The following is a 17,333-nucleotide window of genomic DNA, read 5'->3' as shown; positions in this document are numbered from 1 at the left end:
ATATAATATTATATGATAAAATATTTAATACTACATGTTAAAAACATATAATGAACTTTGACCTCAAGTGTTTTTCTTTCTGATTTTTATTTTTTTATTATTTATTTATTTTTTCTTTCTGATTTTTAAATAAAACATGCTCATGTGTACTTAAAAGCATTGTGAATCCTTCACATTATGCCTATTGAGCCTAGTAGATAAACCAGCCCTGGAATGAATAGCTAAATGTATTAATCAATGAAACTCCTCTTACAAGTATTTATCTTTACTCACATAGATGCTTTAGGTTTATTTCATCTGTTTTAAGTAAGATATAAAATGTTTGATTATATATTCCTTCAGCTTTTTTTTTTTAACCACTGTAGTTACTTATTAATCATAAGTAACATCATGGGAAATTTAATAGAAATGTTCATATGAAACACTACTCAGTTCATTTTAAATAGCAATTTAAAATGACTGGTCAAAATTATCACTAGGAGGGCACCCTACCGTTCTTTGAATAGAACAAGAGAAATGCATTAAAAATCAAAAGGAAAAATTAATTTCAAAGTATAACATAAGGAATGATGATTTCAAACAGCACTGTATATTATTAGTTCATAACTTCTATCTACAAAATGTTACAACAATTATATTTCAGATGGTAAATGAGGTTTGTCTCACTGAAAATAAGGGTTTTAATAAATGTTAAGCACAAAGTATTTGGGGATGATAAAGATTTGCTAATTAAGCATTGAACATGAAGTGATCCATTTGACACCAAATAATTAAAGACACAAAAAATTACTCAGCTAAATGCAACTGCCAAGAGGGTTGAACTCACTATTTTTGTGCTCTAAAGAGTGATAATTCATCTAATAGCAAGTCTTTCTTCACCACTTAAGAGTTGTTAGAAACACTGCATATTAGGAAGAAAAGGGATTTTGAGATGCAGATTCTTAGAAACGTGGTAAATTCTTAGCGACCCATTTCCTTGTCTGGATAGAAATAAGGTCTCCAGCAATATTGTAGCCGTTACTATAGTTAAATAGTAACGGCTACAATATTGTCAGAGATGGGAACCTCATTTCTAACAAAGCAGTCTGTTCTGCTGCTGTATAATTTTCACTTTTTAAAAATTCTGCTCATGTGGAGCAGAAAATATACTTCTTTCCCCACCAAAAAGTCCACAAAGATTAACACTTTAGTTACCTGATATTTAGGAGGAATAACAGGTAACACAGGACTGATTGGGTTTCCACATTAGCAAATTATACCCTTAGGCTCTAAAGCATAGTTTGTTTTTTGGGTGTTTTGGTGTTGTTACTGTTTACCAAAATCAGCTCCCATGGCATCTTTCAGGGAATATGGAATGGTGGACAGAGTGGTTTTCAATCAGAGAAATCCGAGTTTGGTCCTAGCTCATGTACACTCATTAACATCGCTATGACCTTAAGAAAGTGGCTTAAACTCTGGAGGTCTCGTTTTCCTCTCTCCAAAACCTCAGGATTAGAAATAATGTCTGTAAAGCACCCAGCACAGTTCTTGCTACAAAATAAGTACTCAAGATACGCCTGCTCCTTAACTGTGCTGGCCTTATTTTGACATATTAATGATTTGGGGGTGATAATTATGAGCATTATTTATTGCAGAGCACTCTGAAACAGGTCATAATGTTTATTACCAACTTAAAAGTGTCCAAAAACCTGTTTTCTCTGGTTCCAGGGTTGCTTTTCGATTCCTTCATCATCCCTTCTTGTTGTCAGGTTGTTCCCTGTGTGTCAGCCTCTCACCACCATTGTTCAGTCTTTCCTCTGTCCGTCTGGTCTTACAAATAAAAAAAAAAAAAACACGAACCAAACCAAACTTGTTAGCATTGTGTTTAAAATAAGGATCCATAGGTTCTGCATAGAAAGTCTGAGATCCCCTTAGAGTCCAGCATTCCTACATCAGGGTCTGTTTTAGTGTCTTTGGCAGCTATTTTAACCAATGCTGAGAATCTTTTGCCTTAACTTTTGGGCCATGACTGCCTTAGAGAGAGTTAGAGAGTTGAAATGATCAGATAGCTTACCTTTAGATAAGTACAGAAACTAGATGGATGGGAAGGTAGATGGGTGGGGATAGGAGAGAGAGAGAGAGAGAGAGAGAGAGAGAGAGAGAGAGAGAGAGAGAGAGAGAGATACAGAGAGAGGGGGGGACTGTTTTATAAGATATAAACTAAAATTATCCAATTATTGCAATGAGATGTGGTTTAGTTTATCTGTGTTCCCAAGATGGTAGAGCCAATTCTCTGTTTTTCATCTGTAAAATGGGGCACAAAAACATGTAATCTCTACTAATTCACACCTATGAGGCAGCATAGAATAGATATGACAGCTGTGAAAAAAGCAGACAAGAAAACACCACATACAATCAATGTATTAATGCCATTATATATTTCGTGCCCTATCTTTAAAAACCGCGGATGATGAATTCATTTGCAGTTGTCCCTAGTAGCATAAAAAGTTAAATGTCTGTTTTCAGTTATATAGATCCTTCTTTTCTTGATCCTTTCATTATGCTTTCTTCTAACCCCCTTCTGAGCAGCCAGCGTTCTGTGCACAGACCTCATTTGTGAGCGTGGAGCCTACATTATGCTGTGTTGGGCCTTAGTTTTATCCTACATTGTGTTGTGATTTATTACTGTGGTACTCAGTGTTTTTCACAATGTCACGCCATGCCATGCCTGACTGCTTTCCTAGTGGGTAAAAATAAGATACCTTTGCTTATTTTTTTATTTTATTAAGTCTAACAGCATTTCACCCAATGATTCTACTAAGCAAAAAATATATATATATTTGCCCAGCTGTTGTGGCTCATTCATTGGTTGAGCATCAACCTATGAACCAGGAGGTCATGGTTTGATTCCCAGTCAGGGTGTATGCTCAGGTTGTGGGCTCAATCCCCAGTCCCCAGTAGGGGGCATTCAGAAGGCAGCCAATCAATGATTCTCTCTCATCATTGATACTTCTCTCTCTCCTTCTCCCTTCCTCTCTGAAATGAAAAAAATATATATATATTTTTTTAAATTAAAGTCATCCTCTGATTAGATTTCCTCTTCTTTTTTTAATGGTATATATATATATATATATATGCAAAGTCCTTAATAAAGAAAGAAATAAAACATAGATTTCCATTATATTATTAAAATACTCGAGTTTAATGAAGTGCAAATATCCCTGTGCTTAGAAAAACACACATTTGTTCCAAGTTGGGCATAGTACTGATGTATTGCTGTGTGACAAATTACCCCAAAACTTAGCAGCTTAAACTAACAAACATGTATAATCTCTCTTTTTTGTGGGTCAGGAATCTAGGTGCAGGTTCACTGAGTGCCTCTGGCTCAGGTTTCAGTAAAGATGTTGGCTGGGCTGCAATCATGTCAAGATTCAGCTGGGGCTGGAGAGTCGCTTCCAAGCCTGCTCATGTGTCTGTGGCAGCATTAGAAGATCTGCTTCCACGTCAACTCACTCACATGGTTTCACATCACGTGGGCCTCTCCGCAGACCCCTGGGTTTTCTTTGCACGCAGCATCTAGTAATGAGAGAAAGAGACAGAGAAACAGAAAGAGAGAGGGGAGTGGGGGGGATGGGAGGGATGCTCCAGAGAGTGATGGAGACAAAAGCCACAGTCTGTCTGTAACTCAGTCTCAGAAGTGTCATCCCACCACTTTTGCCATATTCTGTTTGTTGGAAGGGAATCACTAAGTGAGCCCATGTTTAAGAGGGCAGAGATTAAACAAGAGGGTGAACACCAGGAGGCGGGGATTATTGATGGACTTGTTAGGGGCTGCCTACTGCAGTGGAATAAAATATCTTGGCTTGCCATTCCTCAGTTTTTCTTTACCTTGATAATTTGGACATGACATACCATTTTTAAACGTTTGTTTTTTTTAATTTTAGACTGAGCTAATGATTTCCTATAGAATTGTGATCTGGGTGCCTATTTCTTACAGAAATATCCTGGTAAAATTCATACCAAAAACACTCAAGCAAACAAACTCTTTTGTTATGTATGGTGGCACACAGCCCTCATGGCACTAGATAATTCTAGTGGAATTATCTGTATGTATGTCTGCCTCTACCTGAGAGAGCACGGCCCCATGAACTCTCTCAGGACAGTGAGGGAAAAGGGCGCCAACATTTTTCTGAGCTCCTATGAAGGGGCAGGCCCTGTGCTACACCGTGCACATAGATTATTTTAATCTGCACCCTAACCTGCCAAGAAAGCCCTCTTGTCTTCAATTTACAGAGGAAGAAACTGAAGTCAAGTGATGAACTCATGGCTACACAGTTGAAAACTGGCAAAGGACTTGGGATTAAAACCCAGGTTATATTGGAGCTTTTTGTAAAAACAAAACAAAACAGAAACAACCCCAGGTTACAGGGACCCAAAGCCCATCATGTCCATTGATACACCACACTGCACCCTGCCTTATCTCATTGTCACAGGGCCTTATAAACTGTGAACTGAGGGTTTCCTCAAAATTCATATGTTGACGTTCTAACCTCCAATACGTCAGAATTGGACTGTGCTTGAAAACAGGGTCTTTAAAGTGATGATTAAGGTAAAATAAGGCCATTAGGGGTGAGCCCTAATCCAATATGACTGGTTTCCTTGTAAGATAAGGAAATTTGGACACACACAGAAAAACACTAGGGATATGCATACACACTGAGGGAAGACCATGTGAGGGCCTGGAGAGAAAGCAACCATATACAACCCAGGGAAAGAGGCCTCAGTATACACTCAATCTGCTCTGCCTCAATCTTCAACTTCTCAGCTCCAAAACTATGAGAAAATAAATGTCTGTTTTTAAGCCACTCAGCCTGTGATATTAAGTAACGACAGCCCTAGCAAACTAATATAATATTATATATACACACACATATACTCATGCATATATAGGGTGTCCCAAAATACTGCATACACAGCTGGGTTAAATATGGAAAGAAAGAAACATCAGGCTCTCTGCTCCTCCTGTTCATCAGACAGCCGCTCTTTCTGCACAGTGCCAGCCACAACCCTGAGACAGGATGGTGAAGGTTGGAGTGATCAGATTTGGCCACATTGGGTGCCTGGTCACCAGGGCTGCTTTTAACTCTGGCAAAGTGCATATTGTTGCCATCAATGACCCCTTCATTGACTTCAACATGGTCTACATGGTCCAGTATTATTCTACTCATGCCAAGTTCAAAGACAGAGTCAAGGCTGAGAACGGGAAGCTTGTCCTCAATGGAAAGTCCATCTCCATCTTCCAGGATTGAGATCCTGCCACATCAAATGGGGTGATGGTACTGAGTATGTTGTGGAGTCCACCGGTGTCTTCACTACCGGGAGAAGGCTGGGGCTCGCTTGAAGGGTGGAGCCAAGAGGGTCATCATTTCTGCCCCTTCTGCAGATGCCCCCATGTGTGTGATGGGTGTGAACCATGATAAGAATGACAACTCCCTCAAGATTGTCAGCAATGCCTCCTGTATCACCAACTTCTCAGCCCCCCTGGCCAAGGTCATCCATGACAACTTTGGCATTGTGGAGGGACTCCTGACCACAGTCCATGTCATCACTGCTGCCCAGAAGACGTGGATGGTCCCTTTAGCTTCCACTGGTGCTGCCAAGGCTGTGGGCAAGGTCACCCCTGAGATGAATGGGAAGCTCACTGGAATAGCCTTTGGTGTTCCCACCCCCAATGTGTCGGTTTTGGATCTAACCTGCTGCCTGGAGGAAGCTGCCAAATATGATGACATCAAGAAGGTAGTGAAGCAGGCATCAGAGGGCTCCCTCAAGGGCATCCTGGGTTATACTGAGGACCAGGTTGTCTCCTACAACTTTAACATGACACCCACTCCTCCATCTTTGATGCTGGGGCTGGCATTGCCCTCAAAGACCACTTTGTCAAGCTCATTTCCTGCTATGATAATGAATTTGGCTACAGCAACAGGGTGGTGGACCTTATGGTCCACATGGTCTCCAAGGAGTGAGAGCCCCCTAGACTACCAGCCCCAGCAAGAGGAACAGAGGCCCTCAGCTACAGTGGAGTCCTTGCCCCAAATCGATCCCCCAACACAATGAGAATCTCTTGACCTCCAGTTTCCATCCCAGAATCCCTAAAGAAGGGGAGGGGTTTAGGGAGCCCTACCTTGTTGTGTACCATCAATAAAGTTCAGGGGGAAAAATAAAAAGAAACATCAATTGCGCTTTCAGCTGTTGAATTGTATATATATTTTTTGGGATACGCTGTATATGGTAATATATAAAAGCATATATACAAAATAAATATATATGTATATGTCATAAACCCTTAGAATAAAATTTTATACTAAATATGTTCCATGTTGGGAGTTTGCATTAAGTTAGCTATCTAGGTACTATACTTGATTTCTTTGACTATCATTTTCCATGAACTTCTGAGGATTTCTGGTGGGTGACAGCAAAGAAGGTAGGGTATAAACAAAGAGAAATAGACTCATACTCAGACAAACTGGCTTTAAGTTGGGTCTCTGTCATGTATTTTCAGCTATATGACCTTGGGCAATATGCTTAGGCTTCCTTAGTCTGTGCCTCCTTATTTTTCCACTTCAGCTAACATTCCTTGAGTATCTACTCCAGGCCAGACTGTGCTTTTGCATAAATCATCTCAATTGGTAAAATGTGGTAACAATGCCACCTAGCAGGGTTGCTGTGATGATCAAGCAGAATAATACACATGAGAGGGCTTTGTAAACTGCACAGGCTGATACAAATATCAGGGTGTGTCATTTTTCTGTTTTTCACATCAGTGCTTCCAAATGATAAAACTGTAATTCTGACCTTAGAAACGATGGCTCATTTGGTTTTCTTCTCTAGCTAAATGACCCAAAGGTAATCTAAGAGTTATGTTAACCTTCCCAAACCCAGCTTTAAACCTACAACTCCCCTGCTGAATAAACAAATAAGCTTCAAAAACTTGAATAATATCCAAAATACGTATATGGTGTATGAATGTAAGGTTTCAGCCTCAAGCTACCTTTCCAACTTTATTTCCTGTTGAGCATTCTGCATCAGATTTTCAACAAAGCAAAATGGCTAGACACTTCCTGAACTTTGTTTCTTTGTGTTCAATCGCGAGGATTCCCTCCACTGGTCCTTGCAGTTGCTGAGACATGTAATGCATTTAGCACACAGCCTGGAATGTAGTAGATCCTCAATAAATAGTAGCTGCTATTATTTTATCCCCTCTGGCTACCATATAATTTACTTATTATGTTAATTGTTAATTGGTGGGCTTTCCCTTCTAGTTCTGTGTGACCAAGGAGCAGGGACATGTTTTGTTGTATCCTATGGACCTAGAACAGTGTGTAAAATAAAGTAGGGGCTCAATATTTGCTTTTCTAATTTCTGTACCCTCATAGAACCTAATACAGCACTGCACAGCTAAGAAGTGTTGAATAAAAGTTTATTATTAAATCACTTTTAGTCTTTTAAGTAATATATCTAGTATTTTCAAGGTGCCTCGTTGTTCTGTGATCCACTTCTATCTTTTCACATTTCTGGTAGAATATATTTCAAACAAATATTGTGTTCTATGTAATAATTGAATAATTACATATATTCTATGTAATAAAAGCCTAATATGCTAAGTGTCCAGTCATCCAGTTGGCCATTCAACCAATATAAGTGTAATATGCTAATGATATGCTAAGACCACTCAACTGCTCGCTATGATGTGCACTTACCAGTAGGGGGAAGACAGTTGACCGGTCACTATGACATGCACTAAACACCAGAGGACAGATGCTCCAACCGGTAGGTTAGTTTGCTGCTGGGGTCTGGCCGATTGGGACTGGGCGAAAGGGGCTGGACATGACCTGGAGCCCTCCCACAGTCCCTCCCCAGCTGGCCAGCCTCCTGCATCCCTCCCTGGCCCCAATCATGCACTGGTGGGGTCTCTTGGTCTGGTCTGCACCCTCTTGCAGTCTGGATTTCCTCAGGAGATATCAGAGAGCCGGTTTAAGGGCAATCCTACAGGCCAGGCTGAGGGACTCCACTGGTGTACAAATTCGTGCACCAGGCCTCTAGAATGTGTATATATATATATATATATATATATATATATATATATATATATATATATATATATACTAGAGGCCAGGTGCACAAAAATTTGTGCACTCGGGGGGGAGGGGGCTCCCTCAGCCCGGCCTGTGCCTTCTCGCAGTCTGGGACCCCTCGGAAGATAACGACCTGCTGGCTTAGGCCTGCTCCCGGGTGGCAGAGGGCAGGCCCAATCCCTAGGTGCAGCCCCTGGTCGGGCTCAGAGCAGGGCTGTTTGGGGAGTGGGGGGGCCGCCCTCTGTCATGCACAGAGCAGGGCATATCAGGAGGTTGCGATGCCACCCTCAGTCATGTTCAGGGTAGGGCCGATTGGGGGGTTGGGGCACCGCCCCCTGTCACACTCAAGGCAGGGTCAATAGGGAGGTTGCGGCGCCACCCCCTGTCATGCACAGAGCAGGGCCAATCAGGGGGTTCGGGCGCTGCTCCCTATCACTCACAGAGCAGGGCCCATCAAGGGGGTTGGGGCTCCATACCCTGTCACGCACAGAGCAGGGCCCATCAGGGGGTTGAGGAGCTCCCCCCTGTCACTCACAGAGTAGGGCTGATAGGGAAGTTGGGGCACCGCCCCCTGTCACACACAGAACAGGGTGGATCAGGGGGTTGGGGTGCCGCACACTGTCACACACAGAGCAGGGCCCGTGGGGAGAGGTTGGGGTGTTGCACCCTGTCACACACAGAGCTGCAGGGCGATCAGGGGGTTTGAGCACAGCCCCCTGTCACGCTGATCACGGTGCCAGGAGGCCTCACAGCTCCGCTGATCCTGGTGCTGGGAGGCCTCACTGCTCCGTTGATCCCCGTGCTGGGAGGCATATTACCCTTTTACTATATAGGATAGAGGCCTGGTGCACGGGTGGGGGCCAGCTGGTTTGCCCTGAAGGGTGTCCTGGATCAGGGTGGGGGTCCCGCTTGGGTGCCTGGCCAGCCTGGATGAGGGGATGATGGCTATTTGCAGCTGGTCATACACCCTACAGGGTGGGGGTCCCCACTGGGGTGCCTGGCCAGTCTGGGTGAGGGGCTGAGGGCTGTTTTCAGGCTGGCGGGTGACTGAAGCTCCCAACCGCTCCTTTTTTTCTTTTTTTTTAAATTCTGGGCCAGCTTTAGCTCTGAGGGTTGTTTCCAGCCTCCAGCTCTGAGGCCTGGGCTGCTGAAGGCAGATATCTGGTTTGTTTGGATTCCATAATCGAAACACTGTTTCAAATCCAGCTCTGAGATCCCTGCTGGCTGAAAGCAGGTTTCTGGGGTTTTGTTTAGCTTCTATATTTGTAACAATGTTTCAAACTGCAAGCTCAGAGGCTGGCAGTGGCAGGCGGGGAACATTGGTTTCCTCCATCACTGAAGCAAGCAAGCCTCTTGTTCGCTTCAAGCTGCCTGGCTGCCGGCCGCCATCTTGGCTGGCAGTTAATTTGCATATCGCCCTGATTAGCCAATGGGAAGGATAGTGGAGGTATGGCTAATTACCATGTTTCTCTTTTATTAGATAGGATATCCTATCTAGTAAAGAGGGAATATGCTAACTGACTCTCACATTTTCACAAAGATGGAGGCACCCACAGCCAATAAGGATGGAATATGCTAATTGACTGTCATGCCCTCAAAGATGGTGGCACCCACAGCCACAAGATGGCAGCACCCAGTCCCCTCTTCCCCACTGGGGCAGCAGGTGCATGGCAAGGCGGGCTCAGCCATTTCACATGCCTGCCTCCGGAGTCCCCCAGTCCCCTCAGCCCCGCAGCTGCACAGGGCTGGCCTGAGGCACAGGCAAGCCTCGGTTGGCAGCTGCCCAGCCACCGAGGGCCACCCAAGGCTCAGGTAACCAGGGCCGGCCGAGGCTTGCACTGCTGGCATTGGCAGCAGCAGGGGTGTAATGGGGTGTCACCATCCCCTGATTGCCAGGTCGCCTCCCACCCCTGAGGGCTCCCGGACTGTGAGAGGGGGCAGGCTAGGCTGAGGGACCCCCCTCCCTGACTCCAGTGCATGAATTTTCATATATATAAACATGTTAAGTTTAAGGAAAAGTTTTGCTCTTAAGTTTTATAAAAGTCATCAAAATATCCTCTAGCTTCATGTTTTTCGTGTTTTTTTGTTTGTTTGTTTGTTTGTTTGTTTTACTTAAGTCATTGACATACATAGTGAGCATTTATCATTGGTAAAGCAATATATCTAAAAACATATTAGAGAGGCAAAGTCAATTAAAGTGAGCAAATAATTAATGAACTTCTACAGTGTGAAACGTTTTACAGCTTTTACAAAGAAGCAAAAAGCACTTCTGCTCTAAAATTGCTTATAACCTCTAGGTAAGGAAAACATATGGACAACTCACTATAAAATAAAGTAGGAGAACCAGAAGAAAGAAACAAAGTAGTATGAGGTGAATCTTTAAATTGTGCACATCTGAAAGAGGCATTCACCTCTCTGAGCCCTTCAGCCAAACCCCTGCCCTAGGTAAATACGTTAACATTCAATTAACCAGAAAGTCCGTTACTCAGAATGCTTTGCTCCTCAAACTTGTCCAGGAACAAAGGGTTCGGTGTTCTTTCATTTTTGTGTGCATCTGTGCTGTGTTTGAGGAGTATGAGAGGCAATGTAAGTAATAACCCTGAAGCTAGACTTTAAAGCTGATCACAGTTATTTAGCAACGTGACCCCCCTTCCCCCCAGCCCCCTCCCCCTCCCCCTTGATGGATTTAGACAGGGGCTGCTCTGAGTTCCTTTGTGAGAACTTATGCTCAGGATGACTGATTGACAAGTGGAGCTTTTTCCCTTTCTGGGAGAAAAGAAATTTCCAGGGTCGTGCTCCTTGTATTTGCAAAGAGCTCTAAAAGCTCCAGAGAGAGAAAAGAGTCAAAATTGACTTCTTGCTGATGATCACAAACTTCATGACAGGGAGAAAGGAGAGGGACAAAGAAAAAGGGAGATTGAGGCTGTGATGCAGAATGTCAGGATAACTACCAAGGAAGATGACTGCAAAACAGGCCTCCAGATACATAGGAAGTTAGCTACTCAACAAAAAATACAGGCATTTGATAGAAGGAGCAGAGGTTGAAGAACTTCAACCCCAATCAAGATGGGGTGTGCATCAGCAGCCTGCCAAGAGAGAAGTGTGACATCTACTATGTGGACGGCTTTTCCTAAGAAAGACGGGATGCTCACCGAGTTTCTGGGGACTTGCTATTCATTTAGTATTATACTACATATGTCCTGGTATATGTTATTCCAGGAAAAAACAAGCTATATTTCTATTATGCATATTCATGTGACCATAAACTCTATCTGTAGTCTAATACTCATCTTGATTTATTCATAAGGGCCTGCAAAATTCATGCTTTAGTGAGGAAATGTTTTAGCTCTTCATATTTCTTTTGTGGTCATTTTCAACACTAAATGACTAAAAAGTGGGAGTTTGGGGCCCCATTCGCTCCTGGGAGTAAAAAGAGTCTTATATACATTAGATCTTCTTTTCTGAAAACAAAGTCCTGGATTTTGAAGAGGGGTATTTTTATCCCCAGGAAAAAATCTTCTTCTAAAGAAATAGCTGGAAAAAACTAGTTATATTGGTATATGTTTAAGCCTTTATATTGAGAAGAGAGATTATTAGCATAGTGGTTTGAGAAAATAAGTAGGATTCCTGTTTAATGAAACCCATTTTCATTACTGGTTGGCTTCATGACTGGGTAGCCAAAGGCAGGAAGGGTGCAGAAGCTAGTGATGAATGGAGCTGTTTTAGAGTCTGAGAGAAATGAGCTGATTCTTCTGAAGTCATAGGAAACAAAGTGAAAAACTGGTGGTGTGAAGTAGAAGGACACAGGGATCCGGAAAGTTGTAAAGAGGGACTCTGAGACCAACCTGAGAAAGGCATCAATTCCAACATGTGCCAACCATACATCTTCCAACATCTGGAATGCTTTTCTGACTCAAGTTGCTGGTTAAGATTCAGATGCATTGCCCTTTCCATAATTTCCTCACTAACAAATATGACTTATTCACCAATGAGAATGAAAACCATTATATTTCATGCTATAAGATTCCTAAGAATTTGTTTCACCTTGGAAAATCAAGTTTTACGATCAGAGCTCAGAAACAAACAAACAAACAAACAAAACACCCATGTGTTTGTTTAGCTTTGCACAAAGAAAGTATCAAATGCTTAAGAATCATGAATTGTTAATGAAAGTGTATAGAGGCATAAAAAGGGGACATTTCATTTATGAGTGTCCCATTTAGGAAGTAACCTTTAACCAGGGATGCAGAGCATGAGTGTAAGATCTGGCTCTTCCCCCAAGAAAGACAGTTCAAATCATCAGGGCCCTGTCTGCCCAAATATAAAATGAAGAGTAAATACACACTTCCCATTTGCCAGAAGAATATTAAAAGGTTTAATTCCATAATTGACATAAAGAGCATTGAGTTATTTGAGAAAATAAATGGGAAGTATCATAAACTTTCACATCCATATATCATTCATGATCCCCCAATTGTCCAGGAAGGTCTATACAAGATGTATTTTCTCCATAAATCATTTTCTGAACATGAAGTTAAAAACCCCAGTGCCCTGGAAAAACAAGGAAGATCTACACTATATAATTAGTTGAGAATGGAGTTGTGCTAGTCACTCCTCCAGTACCAACACTGTCATCCAGCCTCTGAAAACATTCAATCAAGTCATCCTATTGTTTACAAATCAGACGCAAACCCAAATGCTGCAAGGTTAGCCTGTTCTTCAAATAGTTACACTTCTGGCATAATATCACAGCAAAGTAGAACTACAAGATTCAGGAGATTTCCCTGTTGTTGTTCCTCTTTCCACTCCAAATTATGCTGCTGCTTCTGTAGTTTCTGCTGCATTTGCTCTTTTTCTGGTAGAGCTGACAATTCTGAGGTCACCCTGGGTCGTCAATGGCAAGCTGACAGTAGGACATGGCTGTTTGAGCTAAGTTACTAATAAGTGAACCCATGGAGTGCCATTTCATTAGCGAATGTATCATTAAAAGGATCAACTCCATGACTTACTCATTGTTCTTTGCCCCTCCTTGCCCCTGCCTTGAAGCCTTAAACATAAAGAAACCATGCTAGCAGAGTGAAGGACTGGAACCAGCTAATTAGTGGCCCCCTTCCTGCATAGCCTCTTATCTCTCTAGCACAGAGCAAGAGCACCTCTCTCCCCACCCACAGCTAACCTGATGAATGGATTTGTTTCAGGGAAAGGGAAGAAAGAAGATAGGAAATAGTGAACTAAAAAAAAGAAAATTAAAATAGAGTATCTATGGGAATTTCAGGGCCCGGGACCCATTGGCTATATTGATGGCATGTTTTGGTTGGCCTTACAAGTTAATATTGTAGTCAAGCAGCCCTGAATATAAACCCCACCTCAACCACTTACCAGGTCTATGAAATCAAGAAAGTTATGATGTCTCTGAGCCTTTACATTCTGCATTTATAAAATAGGGGCGATCAGAACACCTGTCTCTAGTGAGATAATACAGGTAAAGCACTTAATACAAATGCCTGACTATTACTATTATTCAAACTTTGGCATCAACATTTCTAAAAGTGGGCAATCATTTCTTCCCCAGGAAGTGTACTGGGACATTCTCCATTCTCCATTCCCTAATGACTTCATTGTCAGTCTGAGGTCAAAGGCTTCTTTCTCTCAGTACTTATTAATATGTGTTATCTCCTGTTCAAAACTCTAACACTTGAGGACAAACACAGCTAGAAACAAAGTCACATATTTTCAAGATGGCTTACTATGAGACAGGGAAGTTGTGTAGGATATGAAATTGAGAGAAACTTGACCTGGAGTCTTTCATTTATTCTTCAACAAATACTTATTAAGAACATACTATCTACCATGCACTAAAGTAGAATGGTGAACAAGCTATAGATTCATTAAAGTTGTGATAAATGTCAGTATTGAGCCATAGTTATGAGTTTATGAGATGCTTGCCTTAAGGAATGATGTAGGCAACTATGACTGCAATTAATGCTGCTTAATAAACTACACCCAAAACCTAGTGGCTTTCAATAACAAACTTTTTATACTCACTCACAAGTCTGAAAGTTATTTAGGTCAATTCTGCTTCAGACTCTGGGTTGCTAGGGTTGGCTACAAGCTTCCTGTCAGGTGCATCTCTGTTTTGTGTGTCTAATTCAGGAGCCCAGGGGAGAAAACAACAACTACTTAGGACTTGCTCTCCTCAGGATGAGCAGAGGAGCCCAACTGATCAAGCCTAACCCCACAAGCATGCATACTTAAGGTGTTTGCTAGTGTCACATCCCCTAATATTTCAATAGCTTACAGCAAGTCACATGACGAAGCCTAGCATTAATGGGATGGTAACTATACCCCATCTACTCTAGTTCTCATGACAATGAGTCTCTCCTTGACCAAACTTTTGCCAGGCTCCTCTGAACTCTGTTCTCAAGTAGGCCTTTACTCTGGGGCTTCTATATTCATCTCTGCATTGTCCAAGTTCAGCAATAATGATATTATGTCAGCTTAGCCAGAGTCCCTCATTCTCAATATCTGAACCTTGTTTAGTATTGAATTGGGTACCTCTACTGTCCTTCAGTGATGTTTGATTACCTGGACCTGTCTTCATCAGGAATTCTGTTAGGTTGATTTAGCCAGAATCTTCCCTTACCACTGAGATTTCCTCCTGATAATTTTCTATCCACTCACCCCCACTCTGCTCCTTGGCTATCCATTCCCACTTCTCCTTATTGTAGTTGGAGTCAAGCCCAGTCTCTCTCCCCTACTGCAAACCCCCACTGTGGTGGTCCTTATACTTATCACAATAGTTCCCCTGAACAAGGTCTGACTTTCCATTCCTTACAAGGGTCATGAATAATTTTTCTTTAACCCTCTGCAAAGTCACATGGCAACAGAAATAAATTGGGGGAAAAAGAGGATTATCCAATGTATCTCAAGTGATAATTATACTAAAACTTCAAGTATAAACCAACTTTAGCCAGGCAGAGGAGTACTCACCAGTACTAACATGAGTTAGTTGTTCCTTCAATTTAGAAGATTAACGGTTATTCCCTCTTTATGCCATATTTCTAAGAGACTAATGATAACTAAACTTCTCTAGCCCCTTGGTATGTTCCTTGAAGAGATGGGCAATACACCCAAAAAGTTGCATGAAGGCCTTTTTTTTGTATTCCTAATAAGAGTTCTTTAAACCCTAAAGAACTATACAAGACAATATGAATACATGTTACAAATGGTAGCACTTACTCTCCTTAATTGAAATGTATGAGTTCTGTGGAACAAGAGTAAAAGTAGGATTTGTCTATCTATCATTGTGACAAATGGACAGTTTATCGCTTCACATTTGCTCAGCACTACAGGAAAAGGGTATAAGTTCAGAAAAATCTATTTCCCACAGAGCAATTATCAATTTTAATATTAAATTTTAAAATGATATTCAATTTATCAACTGGTCCTTGAATTCAGGGTTGAACTGTCAGATCTCTGCCTTAGATATTAGGCTGATGTTGGTTCATATCCAAAGTCCATAGGTAATAAACATTTTATAAATCTGTAATGCAGGGTTTGTTTGTTTTGTTTTGTTTTGTTTTTCATTGTAAATTAATTGACCTTTTTGGCCATTAGAGAGATGATCAACTTCTCTACATTTCTGACTTCTTCATTTCTTTTTGGTTAAAGTGCAAAGCAAAACATACCAAAATAAAACTCAATTTTAATTAAAGCTTCCCTGGTCCCTGAAAAAGCAGAATCCTCTTGCTTCACTGAGATTTTAAAGTTTCCTGCTTTGATGCAGTGTTGAAAAAGCAATAAAACAGGGGTGAGCAGTCTAACATGACAAGTCAAAAAAGTATTGGTCTCCTTTTGCCCTTTACTCTCTTGGCAGTAAAACCTCCCTCTGGCCCATTGTTCAGTGTCCCAGAGAAAACTTGGATTCAGTAAAAACATAGCCCCAAGTCACATACTGCTCAACAAATCTTACACATGGCCAGCTGAGGCTGTCACCAAGACCAGAGGACCCTACTTAGCTCTGATCTGGTGCACAAAATTCAAAAGTGTTTGAGGTGGTCACACACTGAAATGCTTAATTGTATATTTAAGTTAACAAAAGTTAACTTTTCGCCAATGTTTAAAAATTATCAACATCCTATCTAGGTCTAAGAGAAGAGACATAATAAAATGATCTGACTGAGAAACCAATATACTATATTAATATACTACATTAATTCCTAGTCTTCCACATAACTTTTGAAAATCTGAGTATATCATGACTGACTTTTTTTTCATCTTTCCAAACTATTCTAATATCTCTAAAAACCCATTACATGGTAGGAGAACTGAAGAAAAGAATTAGTAGATTATTGTCAAAATTAGTGAATCTGAAGGTAAGCTCCTTATCACACTATCTTCCTTGGTGAAAATATTCTTATCATTTTATGTGGAAACGAGAACAACCAATTGCACAATAAATAGTAAATATGATTTTCTCCTCAATTTAATGGAGCCTGATAAACCTAAAATCCACGAAGGTAAGTGCATCTACTGCAGTCATTGTATAGTCTCAAATACCTTGCACAATGCCTGGAACATAGGAGACCTCAAAATATTCCATGAATGAATAGAAAAAAATATTTAGGTATATAAATGTATGGATGGAGGTATAAATGACTTTCAAGCCAGCACAAGACTCTTTAATAATACAAATAACCCAAATCAGGAGAAAACCTGATTATCTTGTAAAAGGTGTGATGTGATATTTTTCCCCAAAGGAAAAATTTCAAGACTCCTTTTTTTCCCCCTCAGGGAAAGGAAACATCAATGCCAGCAGCCCAGCAGGCATCAGCAGTCCCACAGTGTGTGCAGGCCTGATGGAAGAGAGAAAATTGAGGTGAGGAAATAGATTTCACTTTTGAGCTTTAAAGTAGTTATTATAAGCAATAGGGAAGAAATAATTATTTTTTAAATGATAAGCTTTACCTGAACAATGTGACAATCTTCTATTAAAATGTAACTTTGTGAAATGGGGCTATTTGGTGGTCAAGAACCAAGCTCTGCATACTGAATAAAACAAAGTGGAACGATGAGTTTATTGCAAGGCCTTTGACCTGCAAGCTGGGAAACTCCAGGCTATGCATAGTGGGGGCAATGCCTTCTGAGTTGCTCACACACCGAGGGATTTTTATGGGAAATACAAAAGTTATTTGGCTTTTTCAGCTGATTGGCTACCTAGTG

The 17,333-nt window shown here is 41.3% G+C and overlaps 1 pseudogene; it reads left to right on the top strand.

Annotated features, from left to right (window-relative positions):
- Positions 1 to 5,038: 5,038 nt before the first annotated feature.
- Positions 5,039 to 6,180, top strand: LOC132229451 (glyceraldehyde-3-phosphate dehydrogenase-like; annotated as a pseudogene).
- The last annotated feature ends 11,153 nt before the right edge of the window (positions 6,181 to 17,333 follow it).

The sequence above is a fragment of the Myotis daubentonii genome, chromosome 3 (genome assembly GCF_963259705.1).
Source record: "Myotis daubentonii chromosome 3, mMyoDau2.1, whole genome shotgun sequence".
In the NCBI taxonomy this organism is placed as follows: domain Eukaryota; kingdom Metazoa; phylum Chordata; class Mammalia; order Chiroptera; family Vespertilionidae; genus Myotis; species Myotis daubentonii.
The sequence above is the reverse complement of the archived record's forward strand: the minus strand, read 5'-3'. Positions and strand labels throughout refer to the sequence as shown.